The sequence below is a fragment of the Anser anser genome (assembly GCF_964211835.1).
Source record: "Anser anser genome assembly, chromosome: 14".
Lineage (NCBI taxonomy): Eukaryota > Metazoa > Chordata > Aves > Anseriformes > Anatidae > Anser > Anser anser.
In genome coordinates, this window is record NC_139735.1 from 13,007,649 (window position 1) to 13,028,858 (window position 21,210).

The following is a 21,210-nucleotide window of genomic DNA, read 5'->3' on the forward strand; positions in this document are numbered from 1 at the left end:
GACACCCAAACAAGGACACTCACCTCCCGATGCCCCCACAGGCAGCTCTGAGCCCCACACACGTCCTGGTTGTCACAGCACAGTCACACGCAGCCGTGAGCTGTCCTGAGTGAGCCTTCCACTGAATTTGAGGGCAACGCACGTGTCACATGCAGGGGAATGGTGGCGCCTGGGAGCTGCAGAGAGGTTTGGAAAATTTCTCATTAAATGTTTTCTCCAAGCAATACATATGATCCCCCCAAATCCTTTTTTCAGCATTTTCCTCTCCAAAGCCTGCACTACAAACAGTTTAATTGAACAGCCAGCGCTGGATGATGTTTTGTTTCAGCACGATTTGAACCAAGGCGAAGTACTTTTGTTTACTGAACTCCACCTTTTCACAGTAGGGTTACAACAACAACATGTATTTCTCATAGATGGTGTTGCCTCTAGGGAAGAATGGCTCAGGAGGTTCAGGATTTGTTTTTTCTCCTGGGCTGGGTGCTGAGGACAAGTGGTGGCTCGTGGGTGGTGGTGTGGTTTGCCTTTGATCAGCTGTGAGCAGGGAGGGCTCCTGTGGCTGCGCTTGGAGCTGGAGATGTCTACACTTTGGGTACCACAGAGAAGCGTGCTTTTATGTCAAAAAAAAAAAAAAAAACAACCTCATAATAAGATTTTAAGTTTGTTCAGGGAGCTGGAATGAAATATTTAAACACAGCACCACAGCAGCTATTCTTACAGAGATGCTGAAATGCCACTTGCAAATCAGAAATATTTTAAAATTTGCTTTGAAATAGCAGTGTCTTTATGCAACTGTTTGTTGTTTTATTTTTTCCAGGAAGAAACAAATGGGAAGAAAAAAGCTGAGATATTGACCATTTCCTCACAAATGAGATGTCTGCTTTTCAGTCTGTTCTGGTAAGCCTGTTTGGAGCCATCATTCCCATTTGGAGCAGAGAGAATCAGCCTTGAGAGCAGCCTGCGCTGTTGCATCCAGCATTCAAATTATATTATCTTTGTTTCTTACACTGACGACAAGACATTTAGGTTGGAGAACTCCAGTGGGCATTAGAGCTGCTCTGAAGGGCTTGCATGATTTGAAGTAAATGTCATAAAAGAAATCACAAGTTCTCATATAAAAGCACAGATGTCCTACATTTTTTATTTTTATTTTTTGATTCGGGCAGTTTTCACTTTCTTTAGGTATTTGTTTGCAGTTTCTAATTTCCCTGTATATATGCTGTATCTCACTAAATACAAGAAAGCAGCTTGCTTCAGACCCTCTTCAAGTCTCAGATTGTTTTTTATGCAACTCCTGGCTCCTACCAGGCTCCAGCCAGGCAGCCCAGAGCCACCCAAGCTCTTCAGCTCCTGGGTCTGGGTAATGTTCAGGCTGTACCAACTTTCAGTCACCATCAGTGACTGAATTCTTATTCAGCTTTTGAGGTTCAAACTGCTAATAGGAAAGGGTTATTCTATAATAGTGACAAAATATGCTTGAATTCAGTATCTTAGCATGATGAAAAAGCCCAGAGTCCCCTAAGATGATGTCTGACTTAAAAAAGATTTGTGTACAGTTTGTTCATACGGTTTCTTAATACAAAATTCAAAGAACTGCAAGGATAAGACGTTGGCAAGAAGCATAAACACTGCTTAAAAATAACATATGAAAGTGTCACAAGAAATGTACATCACTTATCCAAAACATTAAGGATCATAAATAGCTGATATGGTTGAAAAGAGGGGTAGAGTATGCATTAAAAAAACCTTCAAAAGTGAATCAGGTCTAAACAGACATTGTAGGCAGAGGCACGTCTTGGCCAGTTAAACATACAATGATAATGTCAGGTTAGTAAAAGATTTTAAGGCACAAAAGGCGGCTTTCTCAGCAACCAGTGTAGATGGGACAGATCCAGGGGCTTTCTAGTCCTCAAGCTGTAGGGGAAGCTATCGTGGTGATAGGAGATCCTCCTTGGCTCAAGCTGTCCTGTACGTAACCAACCTTTAGGAAGCCAGCAGATCTTCAGCCTGCGAACACCGCTCTTCCAAATCCTCCTTGAGATATGATCAGTGTAAAATCCCATACAAGTTGCAGATGCACTGTGAAATAAGAAAAATTCAGTCTGTTGTAGAAATGCAATAATCAGGATCTCACAGTCTCCTGATGACCCCGATTTCCCCATTGCTTCATCAGCTCACTTATGCTTTGGGCCCTGCTCTCTCCTGATAAAGTGCTCTCAGCCATTTCCAGCACCTGAGCCCACACCAGCCTCTCCTGCTGCTTCTTGGAGCCCACCCACGCACATGCATCTCCCAGGCAAGTAAATCTGGCAGCAATATCGAGCACCCTAAAAGTGTATCCTGACACAGTTCCCACTGTAAGGGTGGAACAGCACCTAAAATGTAGCCATGCTTGAAAACCTACACACAGTGTGCTAGCTGATGCTTTTGGCTCTATGCTTTCCTCCTTCACCTGCTTCTGGCTGCTACAAACGGGGAGGCGAAACTCCCATGATCACCATGCAGGTGATTAGAGGAAATTGCTGAAGCGCTTGGTGGCTGCAGCCCTGCTTCAGCTCTTGACTTGCCTGCTGGTAAGCTGCCAGTGAGAGAGAAGTGTAGGCATAAAATGAATAGCAGAAGAGATTGCAGGTAATTATGTTTCTTAAGCTGTTAACAGGATTGGCCATTTGATAAATGAGAGGATTTGGGAATGTTTTGTCACTGACAAGCCATTGTAAGATCAGAGTGGAAACGGAAACATTTCTCTTCCATAGCATGAACAAGAGGGGAATTCTCTCGGGACACTTACACACCTTGAAATTTATCTGTAACCTGGATGCTAGAGCACGGAAGGACAGATACAGGACTCCTTCTCTTATGCATGCCACTCGTTTGGTTTTGGTGCTCCTCCGAAGCCCCCTCTGGTGTCCTCAGACACTTTTGTGCTTTTGTGGTGCCACCCACATTCCCACATGCAGCTTTTGGTGCCCCCATGATCCGAGATCTTTTCCTCAGTGCCCCAAATCCCTCCATATTCCCTCTAGTTCACCTGACCTTTTGGTTTGCTTTTGCAGTTCCCCAGCTCACTGGAGATGTGAGAAGGAAACCAGCACTGCTCTGTTTGTCCTTCTGCTCCAGCAGCGCTCCTCTAGGAGGTTTTGGCTACTCCCAGAGCCCCTGATTCCTTCCCAGTGTTCCTCAGGGCTTCACTGTGCCTCTTGAGACATCCTAGAGCTTTTCATCTGCCTTTTGGTGCCCCCCTTGTAAATCCCAGCCTGCTTTTATTGGCCCTCAGAGCCCTCCATCTCCTTCTACATGTCCCCATGATGGTCCTCTGTTTTCTTCTTGGTGCCCCTCAGGGACATTCAGCTGCTTTTTGGTGTCATCATCCCCCTCCTACCCAAGTCCCTCCGTTTGCTTGGGACCCCCAGGAGCCCTCTGTGGGACTCACCCCAGAGATGGTGAATGGGGCTGCTCTGGTTTGAAGGGGTTAGCTCTGCAGTGAGAAAGGTGGTGTCAGCAGCGAATCGCATGGTGTAACATCATGTTAGAAATCTTCTCAGATGTCAGCACTGCACAGTCAGCTGCTCCAGGTGTCTCCTGTGGATGAACCCCTCTGCTGTGACCCCCTGGAGTCCTCCACCCTGCATGGCACGGATCCTGCCTTCATTGCAGAGCCTGACACTGGAGGGCAGAGAAAGAGGTAAGCAAAGAATGTATAAAACTCCCTAAAAGAGATCCCTTCTGCTGCTTCTCCTAGGGGTAGCACCAGGGCTGCCTCCCCCAGCTAGGTTACTCTCCTTGCAGGATCAGAGCCTGAGGCCACACAGGAAGAGAGGAAGGCTCTCCCAGACCTTCATTTCATCTTTTCACCTCCTCACTTTACCTGTTTTTTAGCAGCTAAAGCCAGATTGTTGATATTGCTTTGGTTTCCCTGCAGTTATCAGCAGAGAAGAGTTGCTGGGAGAAACTGTGCCCCCCATATCTCATTTTCCCAGCAGAGCCCAGGCAATGGCCAGAGGAGACACGGTCTTCCCTTCAGCCCTGAGAGCAGTCTGGAGTAAGAGCTGGGTGCCTGAGGAATGGATGCAAGATGAGGGTAATGGAGCTGTCTTCTTTTCTTTGTAGCATGTCCTACACTGGACAAGCAATAGCAGAAATTCAGCAAGACAGTCAGGATGTGCACGCAGCCTCACCTTCTCCCCAGAGAATGGACAAGCAGCCCCCTTTCCAATGCCACCTGCCTGGGGAAGAAGTTTTCCTGACCTTGCCTGGCTGCAGCTCCCAGCGGGTGCTGGCTGCCTGTGCCCAAGGAGCTGGGTAAAGCAGCAGCTGCCCTTTTAGGTGATGTAGGTAGTGGGAGACACACATAAGTTTGAGGATTCCCTTTGGGGAAATAATTTTGGTCTGTTAATACACTTAGTCATCCAGTATGCTTTTAAGAACAGTGATTGCTGCAGAGACTGGGTTGTGTGGCAGCAGAAAACCCTCAGCTGTCCTCACACAACTCACCTGGGCTGGGAAGTGAGGTCTGGCAGCCTCAGCCACTCCAGGGGGGCTTCGCCCCATGATCTGCTCCCTCCTGCCCACCTCTGCGCTTAAACCTCATCTCATTGCCCTTTAAACAAAATCTTTTTGGAGACTTCTCCTAAAGGCTTCTGAATAAAGGAAGTCTTTTTTAAAGACTTTTCCTAAATAGCAATGAGATGAGACTCAAGTGCAGAGATGAGCAGGGCCCAGTGGGAGCAGCTGAGGCTCAGAGCTGACACCCCAGCCTCAGTGAGTTATGTGGGAACAAAAAGCCACCAGGGTTTTCTGCCATCACACAGCTCAGTCTCTGCAGTAATTGCTGTGTAACTTCCAGTCAAGTAGCCATGGCCCCTGTCTTTCCAGGTGCCCTGCTGCCCTTCCCGTGAATAAATGCCTTTTACTGTCCATTTAATGGCAATGTTTATGAAGCACACTGGAATAAGGACTATTCTGTATGTAGCCAGAGCCATGCTTGCTGAGGCCTTGTGAAATGGAGTAAAGAGCAAGCCGGGCTGAAGGGAGCATCTGTGAAGAAGGAGAAACAGCCCCTTCTGGCACCGAACCACTGCAAAGAAACAAGAGCTGCTGCACAGCACAGTGCAGATTTCCTGATGCAGGAACTGTGGAACAAGTAGGTGATCAGGAGTGAAGCCCTGCTCCAGTGATCTGTTAGCGGGGATTAAGTAAACCATGCATTGAATAAACCAGAATTCACACTGTCTCAGTTGTGGCTTGCCCCATTTTTTATTTCCAAGAGCAAAACCTTGCTCTTGTGATGCTATCATGCTCGATTCCTGCTCAGCATCTCCTGTGGTGCATCTCCCCAGCAAGGGCTGCAGGGGGCAGAGCAAGTTGGCAACCACCAGCCCCTTCCACCCGTGGCAGCTGCTCAAGGGGTAAACGAAGGCAAAATCTAGTTCTTTACTTTAAACAAGGTCTCTGGAAAATGAGACCGCTTAGTTCTTGCGGCTCCAGTTGAAGTCTAAAATGGTGACCCCAAGTGGCTGGCAGAGGGGTGGACAAGAGGTGAAGTAACAGTTATTCTTAGTAGCAAGCATCTAGGAAAAGAAAACGTGGGTTTTAATAGAGAAGTAGCAGGATAGGCACTCCAGACACTTCCACTACAACCACTAGTGCTCAGACTCCTGTTTTCACCAAAGCAGAGGCAGGCATGCAGATTTGCACGCTGGGTTTGTGACCCCATGCTCCAGCAGTCCCAGTCAAGCCCAAGGCTTCACATCTCCACACCCCCAGCAGGAGCTGCAGTTCGATCCACAGCCGGGCAGGCAAAAGCTCACCCAAAAGTGCAAGGCACCCACAGAAGCACAACTGCCACCTTGAGTGGGCTGTAGTTCAAGCACTGTTCTTACCATTTAGGAACGGAGGACGGTTTGCCAACCTGCTCCTGGGGCAGATGGACAAGATAGACATCCCACAGGGCTGACCCACAGTGGCAGCCTTTGCCATTTTTAGAACCCTGACAGCCATGGGAACCAGAATGATCAGAAAAAGCTTTTATCTGCAACGAAGAGCATCTGACAGGGGAAGGCCAAGCCAGCTGTTACCTTTAGTCCCAGCCAGCCCAATGAGACATGCCCATAGGCAACCCCAGCACATGAAGCAGATCTCAGCCCAGAAGCCAACTCCCCGCTTCAAACAGCCTCAGCTCAGGAGCTAACCCCCCCGAGGCAGCCCTCCTGCAGCCCCCACGCCCCTGCAAGAGAGGTGCCAGGCCCTCAGAGTGTTTCTCTCAAACAGTGACTGGGAAACAAACGCTTCAGCTCAGATTTATCTGTGCTCCTGCTTGTTTGACCCCATCAGTCTTTCCCAGGGGGTGAGCATGCTCCAGCTGCTGCTTCTGCAGCACAGCACCTTGTGCCATAACTGCACAGCCCTGAAAACAGCACCCCCACCCACTACCACATACCTGGGATCACCAGGCCTCTGCCTAGCAGCAAGGGATTCCTGCCAGGTCCTCCATGGACCTTTTGGGCACAGCTGACCAATAATGGGGTGCCCAGGCCCCTAAAGCCTCCTCTGGGTCAGCCAAGACTTTGGGGCACTTATCTGATGTCTCCTTCTGTGCCCACATCCTCCATCACTCCCTCTATCCTTTGGGCTGTGCTCCTCGACAGGAGCTTCTGCTGCTCCACTGTGGGAAAACAGCATCATTTGCACTGTAAGAAAAGCTCTTCATTAATAAATGAGGGTAGAAGCAGACCAACATGGGTCTCCCCAGCACCCCAGGTCAAGCTCCTGTCCTGCAAACTCCATCTCAACAAATGCTGGCTGGGAACTGGCTTAATGCTGGGAGGAGACGGGGTTTCCAGCAGCTCCCCCAAATGCCCTGCCTAGCAGCAGTGAGAAGGCAGGAGCAGAAAATGCCACCCTGTGTTTTTTTTTTAAGCAACACCCAACATTGCTAACAAACACAACCGCTGGGTGCCAAACACAGCATTGTCCCCCACCAAACACAGCCCTGGGTGGCAATGGACAGCAGTGGAGCCCCAGCAGTGGGCACATCCCCTTGTCAGGGACACCTCAGAGCTCACAACGGCATTTGAGGAACCCAGGCACTAGCCATGGCATCTCTGTCCTGCTCCCTGAGCTGTCCCCACAGCTGGTCACACCACGGATAGCATCGGCAGCTGGACGCTGGCAGCAGTGGAGCCATCCTTCCTTCTGGCTCCCCCAGGCTCCAACAGCCACATCCCCCGTCACTGGTGATAGCTGGGGGAGCCCTGAGGAGCTCCCCAGAGCACCTGGCTCTCAGTGCAGGGAGGGCTGGAGCCAAACCTCTCCAGCAAGCTGCAACAACCCCAGAGAAGAGCCTGCGCCAAGGCAGAGGGCTGTCTGCCCCTGCAAAGAGCAATACTTAAAATTATTGCAGTTTCCGGAGACAAAAAGAAAGTAGACCAGCATGGTACATGCCCTAGAGGAGCAGCAGGAATTCAGGTAGCGCATTGAACAATGTGAGAAAAGGAGCCAGCCACCATGGCCTTGGAAATGGTGCGATGTTATCAGTTCATTTTTTACAGAGGAGGAGAAGATGGTACAATAAAACTTGATTCTAACATTATATAAAAAGAAATACAGGGACTTCAGAGGGTGTAGGACTGACTCAAAGACATCCGTTCTAGCCACTAGTCTTTGCTCCTTCTCTTCAGAAGGATTTTTCCCAAAAAAGAAGAGAAAAAACCACTCACCTGTAGCTCTTTCACCAGCTTGAGAGGCACTGCAGCACTCAGCTAACCCAGCTCTTTCCCCAGCAGCCCCAGCACAACCACAGCAACAAACTCCACTGCTGCAATTTGAGGATGTGGCTGCAGCTCCAGCCCTCAACTGCCAACCTCTGCCTCCCCTCAGCTACAGCATCGCTGGTTCAGTCCTGCTGGATAAATCATGTATTCATTTTCTACTCTTTTTGGTAAAATGGACATAGTATAAAAACAGAACTGCCTTTAAAAAAAAAACAAAAACAACTTTTTCTCTCCATCTACCAGCAACCAAGACACTTGAGCTAATCTAGTTTGGTGTTGGCAACCTTCAGCCTCTTTCCATTATCCTTGTGGTGCTGTCTAAATATATGAGTTCCCTTGCTTGGGAAGTGGTTACTTCAAGATTGTGGTGAGTGTCTTCCCCTAGAAAGACCTGTAAGTAACCTTACTAATCAATCTGTAAGTTTTTTCAGCTGCTGTCCAGGTTAGGTTCCATGTAGCTATCAGAACAAGGCACTAAGATAAAGGAAGGACTGTGTTTCTGAAAGCTGACAAAGAGAAAAGGGTGTCCTTCAAAGGATTTCTTTAATTTCAAGTGGCTGTTTCTACTCCCTGAAACCTTCCACATGGTTTTCAGTACTAACCTGAACCCTCTGTTTCGCTTTTGGCACACCCTCAGAGGCTTCTGTGTGTAGTACGGTTCTCATACCTCATCTCTGAGTTCTTCAGAATTTGTCTGCCCCACGGAATATGCTGTGCTCATGCAAAGGGAGGTTCTGTAGGTACCTAGACCAACGTCTGAAGTGATTCAGCTCCCCTGACCACATCACAACAGCAACACAGAGAGATGTTTAGAGGCATAGCACAAATCAGCCTAGTCAAAACATACACCTTTTCCCTACGTGCTCCCCATTTTGAGTTTTGCGTATTCTCACTCCTCCATCATAATAACGAGTCTGTCTGCAAGAAGTATCTTAAGGCTCCACTGCTTGCTAGCAACCACAAACCCTGTATGACAGATGAACCAGAAAATAATAGGGAAGGGTTTACCCACCGAGAAAGAAGTAGCCCCAGCACAGAGTTGTGAAAGTAGCAGCAAAGCCTCCCTGCTGAAGGAGTGCTCCGCAAAGGCAGCATGCTTAGCACACTGTCTCTCTTCCAAACATTAGCCCCACTCTCCAGCCAAGACTGGAAAGGACAGGACGGCCCTTGTCCTTGGTACCCAGCACTTGACAGAGTAACTGCAACTTTCTAGTTAATCTAGTGGAAGGAGTTTTGAAACAACTTGAAGGAAGCAACATGAATATGCACCAAATATAGTTGAAACCTGCTGTCTATTGAAATGGCTCATTAATACTGCACAGACAAAGCAAATGAGTGATGCTTACTGCAGAGTTACCAGTGAACATATCTGTGCTCGGATTATTGAAGCAGCACAGAATATTTCACCCCATATGGTTTGCCTGAAGAGGCTGTTTCAGATAATGGTGCTCATGTTGTTTCCATGGAATTTCAATATTCCCCAGAAGATGCTCACTGGAGCACTCCAGAGCAACCTTGTGTCATTTGGTGCCGCGTGAACTAGCAGAATGCTGGGTACTTACAATTAAAAGTGGATTACAAAAAAAATAATAATGAGGTTCGAAATAGAAAAAAGTAAGCATAAAATGTTTTCACCAGAATCAGGTTAGTAAACCTAACTTTCAACAGAATTTTTTCATGAAAAGTGTCACTCACAAAGTAATTTTATGTACACGGATAAAATTAATCAAAATCACTGGATGAAAACTAGCATAAGATTAAGTATCCGCAAAATATGCCTAGGCACCAGAGATCTCTTGGCAGGAAGGATGGAAAGAAAGAACTGGGACTCATGCTCCATCTGCTACTAATGAAAATGAAGAGATACAGTGGTGCGAGTACAAGACAAAGGTTCAGTACAGAAAAGCCCTTCAGATTGAAAGTGCTTTAACTGTAGTTATGAGAAAAGAAAGCCACTGGGCTTTAAGGTACAAAGAACACAAAAAAATCTACCTACTCAGACAAATCAAAGAGGCATGTACTCTCCCTGCTCTCATCTTGTCATCTGTAGTGGGTGCTATGGAAAAAAAATACAGCATAATATAAATATATATTCTTTCCTAGATAATTTTCTGGACTGTCAATTAATAGCTTGTGGTTGCAGAAATCTGCAACCCAAAGCAAACACAAGTGAACAGAGGGAGAGGATACAGCACTAGGGCAGGGAGTTTGCTAGTCCACGCAGAAGCAGCTGTGTGCATGTATTTCTCTGTGTATGTATTCTGTACGTTTACCTGCCCGTATACTCTGCACAGGGTCAGCAGAGTGGTGTCAGGAGGCTGGTGTGACCAAGAGATAACAGCTTTGATGAAGGAATGAGGATCTCTAACATAAGCTGATGCAGCACAAGGGATATGAAAGTCTGGGGAGCATAAACAGTTTTTGAAAGGGGGGCGTGGGGGCAGATTTTCCACCTGAACTCTAATGATCATGCCATAATCTGTAAGCCTGCCACTTCTACTGCCTGCCATACCTCCAGCCCTGCTGCAGCTGTACCAGGATGCCTCTCCAGGCAGAAGGAGCACAGGTAGCCCTGCCCAGACAGAGCTCTGCCCGAGGCACTGCAGCTGAAAAGATGCAATTCTAGTATCCTAATAGCCTTCTGGGTCCTGATACCTGCAAATAACAAGGTTCCTGAGAACAGCAAGATGCTGTCATCCTTTATGAAGACCTTAAGTAGACTGTGTCTGAACAGACATGCTGTGCTGGTGGTTTCACGTATTTGCTGCCAGATCTGCATGGGAGGCACTGCGTGGTGCTGGGCTCTGTTCCACATTCTTCACAGGGAACACAATAGAACGAGCACTGATCTTTCCACCTCTACCCTGTAGACTTTCCCTGGCCCCACCTCTGTGTATCCAGCTATTTTTTCTCCTCTTCCTACTTCACAATTATTTACCTTCTACATCCTCCTACCTGCATTGCTTCTGAGGTCTGCCAGCACGTGCTGGCTCCTCTGCTGTGCATTGCAGGTAAAATCCTGCTCGTGCCTGAAGACAGGAGTGGTGCTTGTTGTTGGACAAGGTCTCCGCGGAATACATCGCTGAACACTGGCAAGCCTCAGCTGAACACGTAAACTAACACAATGAGAGACTTGTGACATGTCAGATAAAAAAGGAAAAAAGAGAAAGGCACCAGAATCGTTCACCAGGGTTACTCCTTTGCTAAATTTAAAGTCCATACTTCAAATATTAAAAGACTCCAGCTTGTCAAAAGTGGACTATATTGGACTGCTACTGGGGGGTATATGTACATATTATTAAATATATAATACAAAGATATATGTATGTATTTAAACACCAGAGAAATGGTACATTTTTCCCAATCCACTTAGCATTTAACCTGGCACTTTGGGGGGGGGGGGGGGGGGGGGGGGCAAAAATTAGCAGACTGAGTCAGACACTCAGCACGTAATTTTAAAACAATTGACTCACATGCTAAAAGTTTGGTAATGATATCAGAAAAGAAAAACAAAGACAGAAATGTCAAACACTAGTACTGCATATAACTCGTTGTAAATCAATAGCCAGGAAAACTCCTGACCTACATGAACAGAAGCACGAAACAAAGAAACCTCAGAATAAAATCCATGGCTGACAGAGCTTAGTACAAGAAAGTTGTGTTTGCAAAAGAAATCCTAGCAACAGTACAGGGTCACTGCTCAGTGCAGACAGTAGAATTGTGAAGGATTATGCAGAAAATGCAGAAGTGTTCAAACAGACTTTTATTCAGTATTTGGAAAGAAGGATGATTTGCTTTCATTGCTTGAAGATGATGAAATACTTTCCAGTCTATTAGTAACTGAGAAAGATGTTAGAATCTATCAGCAATGAACATTTTTAAATCAGCAGGCTCAGAAGCTCCAGAATAGTTGGCAAAGAAGCTCTCGGGTCCACTAACACTGAATGTTAATAGCAGCAGATCTGTAAATGCCCAACTTATAAAATCTGTTAAATGAGAAGGGAAGCAAAGGGAATCAATGAACCATCAGAGGAAAGAGCAACTCCGGGTCAAAGCAAGGGAGGGTTTTTTTCCATCCTATCTATCGTTAGGACTGTCAAGGGTAACATGGAGTCCAGTTTTCCTAACGAACTGAAGCTACCACCTTTCCTGGGCTCATTTAACCTGATGGCTCTGAAGTACCAAGTTGTCACTTGGCAGTCACTCAAACCAAAGTTTTCTTCTTGGTAAGGAAGCTCTGACTTCTGGGTTAACTTCAGCAGAAGGTTTCAGGATAGGAGTATTGAAAGAAAAACGCTAAAAAGATACCAGCTCAAGCCTTGTTCCCTGTTACTGCCTACATACAATGTCGGATAGTTTTCTAGCTGGGATATAGTTTTTTTGTGAAGCTTTTCCTTAGGTTCATACTTCTCCCAGTGCATGAGAAGTGGCTGGCTTGTGGCCATGAAATGTTCCAAAACGCGGGCGCACAGAAACTCAGGGAATCAGCCTGCAGGACTGCAGTGCTGTGATGCAGTGCTCAGAGCCAGGAGCCCTACCTCTCGCAACATGCACAGGTGTCCACGTCTTTGCTGGCTCTAAGTGCCTGCAAGAGAACTGCTCTAAACAGGCGTAACTTCCTCTTCTTTGTAAGAAGTTACAGTTAGAAGTGAAGTGAATTAAATCAGTGTACACTTTACATTGCTATGTGAGCCCATTAATATAACTGAGTGAGTGGGGCTAAAAAACATTATTAGGTAGAAACCATCCCTGCTTCAGGATAGTACCAAAATATATTATATATGCCAATCTGTGCACAAAACTTTCTCTTTGGAGCTTACTGATGTTTTCAACCTCCCCAAAAGGTGTTGCACTGAACAAACTAGTGCAAATTGAATAGTGGGAGTTGTAATACACTCTGTTTGATCTCACATTTAATGTAATGAGGCTTCACTGGAAAAATAAGAGCAAAAAAAAAAAGATTAATCAAAATCCTATGTGAATTTATTTATGGATCACAAAAAATGTTTCTAGAATATCCAAGACATAGTTGAGGGATAAAGTTAGATGAAGTTAGGATTTATCTCGATTACCTAACCTGGCATTAAAATCCTTTCCACTGATCAGCAAACAGAGGGATAAAAAGATTTCAGAGACATTATGTAGGTCTGGAATAATTCCCAGTACGAATTCCTATAAGAAGAGGAATTGTGGGAGGAATACAAATATTAATCAGAAGAAAAGGTTCTAAATTGGGAAACTGTTCTGGCAACAAGACAAAAATCTAAGTCATTAGTGTAACAACCTCTAATCCCTATCAGAGCATCCAGTTTCATGACAAAGATGGATGTGAAATGGCTTTCTCTACAAATGTTTCAGTTTTGATTAATTCTAACATTCTATGTCTGGATGTAACAAATATGTTGTGAAACATACCGTGAAAAAAGAGACATTTGGCTGAACAATCCAAAGCCATGTAGATAACTTATTTCCTAGGAAGTGGAGAAACAAATCTTAAAGCTGTTTCCTTCTTAACTAAATGTAGAAAATTCCCCAATGTCCCGTCTTTACAGTAACTTGCCCCAAAAAAAGATGCCTATCTAATTAAGTCCAGAACCATGATACCATTTTGACCCCGATTTCCATTGGCAACTCCCTGACAGGCACCAAAATACCTTATTAATTTTTTCCAGGGTCAGCAGTTCTGATTTGCAAAAACTAAGTAAATATTTTCTAGGTCAAAAAAAGGCAAGAAATGAACAGTCCTGCGGTCACAGCATTCAAACAGAGTATCAGGCAGTAAGCTCCAAGTCCTGCCCTGGTGACAAGCACTCATGTAAAGCAGATCATCCCTATCCAGAGACCGAACAATATACATATGCATACGAAAGCTCACAGATTACTCAGAGCACTCTTTTTTGCATGTAATTACAAATCTTTTCCTTTCAGAGGCTGTGCCAGCGTAAGAAGCTCCTGTGACAGCCCCACAGTTGTGACAGTACATCAGTATTGGGACAGAAAGGGGAAGGAACTCCTTACGTCACATACTGGCACTGGAAGAAGCGCACTTGTAATCACGGTCTTTGAGGTGTGTAATAAAGCAGGAATTTCATGTCGGAGTGGGAGGCTGCAGTGTTCTACCAGGCTCATGGACATGAGGCTCAGGCCCTTGGGTTGTTCAGGCACAGGATGCCACAACTTGAATCAGCAACAGCAACTCCTACCAAAGCCTGCACGTTCTTACAGCAAGTTTCACTTTACGCAAATGACCTTTATTAAAAAGACCTCAAAAGTACTAATTGTTTTTGCCATGCTGCAGCTCAGTATGCTTTACACCAAAGGATACAAAAGCCACCATCATATTTACCCCCATTTAACTGTTTCCACTTCTAATATTAGAGGCTTCATATGTAATACTGAAGTGTATTTTAAAGATAGCAGTGCTAGATTCAAATTTTGCTTTTAAGTATTGCTACCACTCTAATTAAGTCATCATTCTTTGAGTTTGCACTCTGTAGATGAGCAATACTGCTTTCCAGAGTACGTCTGGAAAGTCCTTCTGAGGTCTGTGGAGCCAAGTTCATGGCTGCCTAAGCACACCAGAAAAATACCTCCACTCATTTAAGGGCCACTTGGAAATACCCTGGGGACAGCCAGCTGAGTAACTCAAAATAGAAACAATTTTTTTTCTTCCTACAGCACAGAATGAATGATGAAAATACATCCAAACAATAAAGGAAAATGAAAGCAGGATTGAAAGATGAAAGTTTGGGACCACTACACACAGCTTTATACTAAACTAAATTTATCTACAGTAGAAGTCACGTTCATAATTCAGTACAACCTAGATTTTTCTTCCCCATATCAGAGAGCTGAGGATGTTCTCCAGGCTTACTCTCCACAGTTGCGCATATCTTGTTGGCTACTCCTCTGAGACAATCCATTCAAAGTGACCACGTGCAGGTCATTATTGATTGCATTCAGGATCCTATCTGCAATTTCAGTGCCAACTGTGAAACCCAGGGAGCCTGGACCAAGCAAGATAAGCTGAGCTGAATGTGGTTGTTAGCAATTCGAGTCTTCAAAAACCACAGGAGCATTGCTCCAGTAAAAACCAGATGCAGTACCTGAAATCTAGTACCTCAATTTCAAACCCCAGGCAGGACAGTAACCAGCTGCAAGCGCTGGGAAGTGCAGTACTGCTGGTAAGCTTGTAGTATTTTCTTGACTCAGTCAACTCCGAGGTGCTGATGACCATGAACTACGAACACTGCTTCTTGTTTCCAAGTTCTGGACATTACCTATGCCAATGGCTAATTCTACGGCTATCATTAGCCTACCTTGTTTTTTAAAATTTCTGCACAGGATTTCAAGCAGCACGTTCCTTTCTCCCTCCTCCCCCCAAAGCCTAGGCTGGGTACCCCACACTTTCTATTCCTGAGACACAAGTTGTGGATGCCCCTTCATGGTGTCCCAGTGACCACAAGAAGAGATGTTGCTGTGGTGCGGACTAGTTTCTCACTCCTGGTCTCTGTTCTGACCTAGCAACTGCCTTCATTGTCCTACCTAGCTGCATCAGAGACCTTCCCATGTACCTCTACCTGGAACAGGAAGGTCAGGGCCTCTATTGCTTCTGACAGTTGAATGAGCCTTTATAATTCTGTTTGGCAGGACACCGGCTTCCCATCAGCCTTCCAGAAATTTTTAATTCATTTATACTTTTGACCTACACAACAGCCTCCGGCAATAAGTTCTACAATTTAATAATATGTTATATGAGAAAGTATAACTTTCTGGTTTAGACCTGATGCCTAATAATTTCATCGGATATCCTTTACTTCTCCTATTCTGAAAAATAATAGCTATCTCCTCTTCATTGTTTCCTATCTAGGTAGAAGATTTCAAGATCTCTGTCCCATGTCTAACTATTTTCTCTGTCCTGATATGAAAACCATTCTGTCTTTCTTATATACTCTCTGTGGGTGGAATTCAGATTAAAACACTTTGATTTAGTGGTGGAGTTTGGATATCTACCTCATAGATTGACACCTACAGATAGAAACCTAAATTTAGGTGTCTAGATCTCTGAGCTAAATAACTCCCACCCATCATTTTTAGCTCTATTTTATCCTTTATGAGACAGGATGAACAGAACTGCACATATTAATCAATATGTGGGTTTGCCAAACATTTATATAGTGACATAATCATATAATCATGTTTTTCTTCTCCTTTTTTCCTTTTCTAAAAATTTGTCATTCAGTTTGAATTTTTGATTGCTGCTGGTCATTGCATCAGTGCTTTCATAGAGCTATCCTGCAGCAATTCTATTTCTGAGTGATAATAACTTAATGTTCAATCCCTAACTGAATAATACATGATTGAATATGTATATTCCCAGACAAACTACTTTGCATTTATTAACATTGACATTCACATGCCATTTCTGACACAGTCACTCACTACCACGAGAACCAACTGCCTCTCTTCTCAGGGTTAAATTTGCCTCAGTTCTTTTTGTATCATTCACAAACCTTGTCACAGCAATATTCACCTTCCTTTCCAAACCATTTAAGGATATTAAAAAGCACAGGGCCTAACTCTAACAGTTGCATGACTAAACCATAGTGCTCCTTCCAGTGAGAACATTAATCTTTTCTCCCACTTTTTGTCCCATTTTGTCTCTGTCTTATTTACCTACAAGAGAACACCTTATTATCTCAGCATAACTACTTTAAGAGTCTTTGCAGAAAGACTTATTGACATTTGTTTGGAAGTCCTTACATACTACATCAACTAGATCAGCCTTACCTACAAGCTTGTTGACACCTTCAAAGATTTCAAATAGATTTATGAAACATGGTCTCCTTCTGCAAGAACTGTAATGACTTTTTCCAAATAAATCACATTTATGAAATTGTCTACTGATTCTCTTCTTTATTATTGTAGTTTGTACCCACTTACTCAGTTTGGAAGTGAGATCTCCTGATCTATGGTTTTCCACATTAGTCCTGGAGTCCTTTTTCTCAAGGCTGAAGACACATTTGCCACTTTCCATTCTTCTTGCAATGTGGTCTATTTAAATGACACTCTTCATGCTACATTTAGCTTTCTCTCAATCTAGTGTTAGAGGTCTTTCAGAACTCTAGACTGAGTATCATCTTATCTTGGTGCCTTCTTACTGTTCATTTTATTGATTTGTTCCAAAATGTCCCCTACTGAAACTTCATTTAGGGACAATTCCTCATACTCTCCACTGCTTCACCACTAATGTGCCCCTTTCCATCCTTCCTCTACATTTGTTCCCTATTACAGCTTCCCACCCTTCTGCCAAGTTTCTGAGGCATTAATTATGTCAATAACCTCCCTTAAAACCAGACATTCTAGTTCACCTCATTTAGGGCTTCGGACTCACAGTATTTGTATAGGTATATTTCTATATTTTTTATTGATTAGTTGCCCATTCTTCATGGCGCCTGCTTAGCTTGGACTTTAATTGCTGAGACCATTCTTTGCTATTTCCTTCCTCAATGTTATTGATTTTAGTTCTTTCATTTTTTCTAAATTACAAGAATTTGCTTATTTCTCTAGAAGAGGAGCTGCCATCTTGAACCATGTGTTGTTGCTTATTTAGTGAGTTTTCACAACTGTCAACTATAAAAATACCTCATTGCTTTTGAATGTTGAAACCTTACAATCTAGTTTCACATTGATTTATATAGCCTCTCTCTCTTGTAAAAACTGTCTCACCAACAACTGAGAATCTGCTTGTCTGGTACTGGGACAATTTATAACACCGTGATTCCACTTTCAGAATTTCTTTCCCACTCATTCTTCTGTCGTTGGTATCCATATGATTCACAACACCAGTTCTCTCCAGCGCTAAATGTGGATGCAGAGGTCCAGGAAAGGCCTCAACAGCACTGCAGAAAATGAGACTTACTCCTAGATTTTAATAATATATTTTGTTAATACCTCCCAGTATAAGACTTGTGTGATCAATCACTCATGTTTTATTTTTGATTTTCTCTAATTCCCATATCTTGCCATAGCATGCTTTAACCTCAGTCAGTTATCCCCTTTTTATATTTTGGTATTTATTTGCTCCTTCATCAATGTGACACATAGCATTTGTCTCTTTATTTCATAGTTTATCTGCGGATCATGCTCTCCAGTTTCTCAAGATCATTAGAAGTTTGACCCTGACTTTCAGAGTGCATCTTGTTTTATCCACAAATTCTATGAGTGAGTTCTTTGTTAAATTATATAAGCTATTAATTAAAACACTGGATAGATCAAGACCCAAGACATACCTCAGCAGGACTAAAGTCAAAACCACTTCTCAGTCTGACAGTGCACCATTGCCACCCACACGACAGTAGTACCACATACCTTCTAAACGATGAACCTCAAGCTATGAACAGCATCCTCCCTGCCAAGACAATTAACTTGGCCACGGATGCCCTCACTCTTTTGTGGATCTGGACTAGAGTCTACAGAGAGGAGGGCTCCCCACTGGGTGGACTATTTTGAATACGCCACAGGCCATCTTTGCTGGGAGCCCACTTAGGGCCTCTGCTCGCGGCAGCATGTGGATCTGTCTGCACATACGCAATAAATCTCATTGCCCCAGGAAGCACTGGCTTTTCTATGCTTTCACAATACAGCTATGTGTTAGAGGAAGGGCTGCAACATATGGTCTCTCCCTTATACAGAAAGAAGGTAAGTGTCTCACCCAGCCAGAAATACTGGGCACGCTGTTATAGACCATATTTCTTTAGTCTGCTTCCGAGGGAATCATGTGGAACAGTTTCAAAAGCTTTCCTAAAGCAAAATATGTCCCATCTGCTGCCTCCTCTTCATCTACTAGACATTATTTTCTCAAAGAAGGAAATTACAGTGAGATCGCATGATTTATTCCTGGTAAATCTATATCTTTTTTTTCCTTTTTATCTTCTATTTGCTTTAAATTGATCGTGTAATATTTTTTTCAGACTCACTTCTGGGAAGAGTGGTCTCTAATTCCCTGGTTTCTGGTTTCTCTTTCTCAAAAATGTAAACTGTTTGTCCTTGTATAGTGCTCAGTGATCTTACCTGCACTTCCGAGAACTTCCAGGATAGTCACTAATGCTTCAGCAATTGCTTCAGCTACTGTCTTCCTTGCACACCTGGCTATCGCATCACATACCCAGAGCGGTTTGAGGCCAGAGCTTCTGATCTGGAGGAGCAAAGAGAGAACAAATATAATACACAAACACAGTCTAAAAGGACATCAGGGAGTAGGCCAAGCTCAGATTAGTTGCTCTTATCTCCCCTTCAAGGAGGCTCAGGCTCCTCTCACAATGCACATTCAGCACAGCACATCCTAGCAGGAAGCTGCCTTCCAGCTGAGGAAAAGCAAGCTGACAACGCTATGAAGGCTGTATTTCAAAATGCATTTTTAGTTGAGAACGTTTTGTCTACTGCACTGATATAAATTTAAATACCAGGAGCAACAGCAGCCATGGATGCAATGACAGAGATTTGCTGACTTGTAGGCAGAACATGAAGGGGTCTTTTATGAGACACCTATGTGGATGCTAGAAAGTGCTGGGGAGGAGCATGAGGTCCTACTACATGTCACAAATTTTAAAGGGAAATGCAAGCTAAGGATCCTGGAAGGCAAAGCCAGTCTGCTGGCTAGAAGATTTAGCCCTAGGGTACTGTTGACAGTTTCTCTGAAATCCTTCCAGTTATACACACAACTCCAATTAGGCTGAGGAGAAGACAACACTATCCGGAGGTGAGGGTCTCCATCAAAAGTCAAAAGCAAAATCAGACTTTCCACAAGCAAAATATATATGATGTGTTTAATTAAGTGGGAGCTGGGGGAAATCTGTCATGAGCTAAGGCAAACAGATTGCTAAGGGTTGGTAAAACAAAAATACTTTGTGTATCCAGCTACTTCAGAGAAAAAGCTTAGCACAGAACAGTTCATAAGTGGAATTGTATTATATCAGGATGACATCAGACTAAGACGTTAAACAAAGGTGCCCCCCTAATTAAGAATTATAAATGTGTGTATATAAATCAATACTAATACCACTACTAATAATAAAAAGCTAGGTTAACACAGGTAATAAAATCAGATCTCGACACAGCAGAACACAGTAAAATACAATGACAAAACTGATGTTATACCGTAGTGCATGGTCATAAGCTATGCAAAAGAAAGTATAAGTCATAAAAGTGAAATAATTTATTTTATTAAAAAAAATGTTGTAAGAAATCTAGCAAAACTAAAATTTTTAATGGAAAAGGCTATAGACTGAAACTGGCTGTACCGACTGAGCTGTAAGAATGTAAATATATGTAGGGTTATCTCATCAGTCACCAGAGAAAGAAGACTAAATGCTTAATGCTGAGAGGTGAAATACTAAACATGAGGACCTCTATTATTCATAAATAAATCAACATAATGTTACAAAGGAATAAAAGGTTAGAGAACAAATTTACAGAAACACAGCATGACTGCTTTTCAGAACTACTAGATCCAGAACATTCAAGAAGAGAGGCTGCTCTCTGCTTAAATATTATGCAAGATATGAAGGGAGTATTTTCATGAAAAGGCAGTCAGTTGATGGACCAACAGAGAATATGGGCTGCTCTTACAGAACAGAAAATTGTGTCTTGAGTACAATGGTTATGACTTAGGTGGTCTTAGTGGACAAGGAACTCACCACAAATGCTCAAGGTAAAAGCGTGATAAAACGGGAGAAGTGATTAGAAGTAAGGAATCAGCTCAACCTCCGGGTACAGCACCACTGAAACCACTATTATATCTAATTCTGATGTTCACATTTAAAGCTATTGAAAGATTAGATTGGGGGCAGAAAAGAGCCATAAGAAGCATATGAGAAGAGAAGAACATGTAACTGAGAAACTTAAACAGCTCAATTGTGGGGTGATTCAATAAATACCTTCACAAGGGGAAAATATCAACCAACACTTTTTAATCTAGCAGAGACAGAAGAAAGACTAAGGGCTGAAAAATGAAAGTGATTCAAACCAGAAATGAAACACGCTTTTTTTTTTTCTTTTTTTTTTTTTTAACAGCATTGATGATTAAATTTGGGAACAAACTAGCCCCTGAAGTGATGGATTTTGAAACTTTTGACATCTGGAACATATGTTCCCACGAAAAGTTCAGGTTTTGATAAATAAGAATATTTTTTCCCGAAAATTAATTTTGTCAGAAAATTCTCAGCCACTATTTGGGTTACTTGCCTATTTTAAAAGGATATAACATGAGCCAGCGAAACAGCTCTGCACATTGAAAGTTGGTCAAAATGATAATTAAAAATAGAATAATGGAATTCCTAGATAAGGAACGTGATATTGTAGGAGCCAATTATCACAGTGTCTGTAATGAAAGTTTTGCATCACTAAAATTTTAGAATTATTTGAAAACATCTTTATA

At 43.5% G+C, this 21,210-nt stretch overlaps 2 long non-coding RNA genes across 34 annotated transcripts in view; one reads left to right on the plus strand and one right to left on the minus strand.

Moving 5' to 3' along the window:
* The window catches only part of LOC310881439, a 63,571-nt gene that overhangs the window by 24,687 nt on the left and 17,674 nt on the right, over positions 1-21,210 (minus strand). For 22 of the 33 annotated variants that reach the window (XR_014572368.1, XR_014572369.1, XR_014572377.1 and 19 more), the window contains 4 exons: positions 18,846-18,969; positions 3,434-3,666; positions 1,982-2,079; positions 24-176 (listed from right to left, as the gene is read on the minus strand). This is a non-coding gene — a long non-coding RNA (uncharacterized lncRNA). Of the gene's footprint in view, positions 1-23; positions 177-1,981; positions 2,080-3,433; positions 3,667-6,439; positions 6,690-7,718; positions 7,904-8,374; positions 8,548-9,768; positions 9,829-10,727; positions 10,889-18,845; positions 18,970-21,210 lie in introns of all 33 variants that reach the window. The other 11 variants (XR_014572370.1, XR_014572399.1, XR_014572400.1 and 8 more) reach the window with 11 other exon arrangements.
* On the plus strand, positions 3,548-5,569 carry LOC310881441. The gene is made up of 3 exons (XR_014572401.1): positions 3,548-3,685; positions 3,790-4,081; positions 4,876-5,569. It is a non-coding gene; the product is annotated as an uncharacterized lncRNA (long non-coding RNA).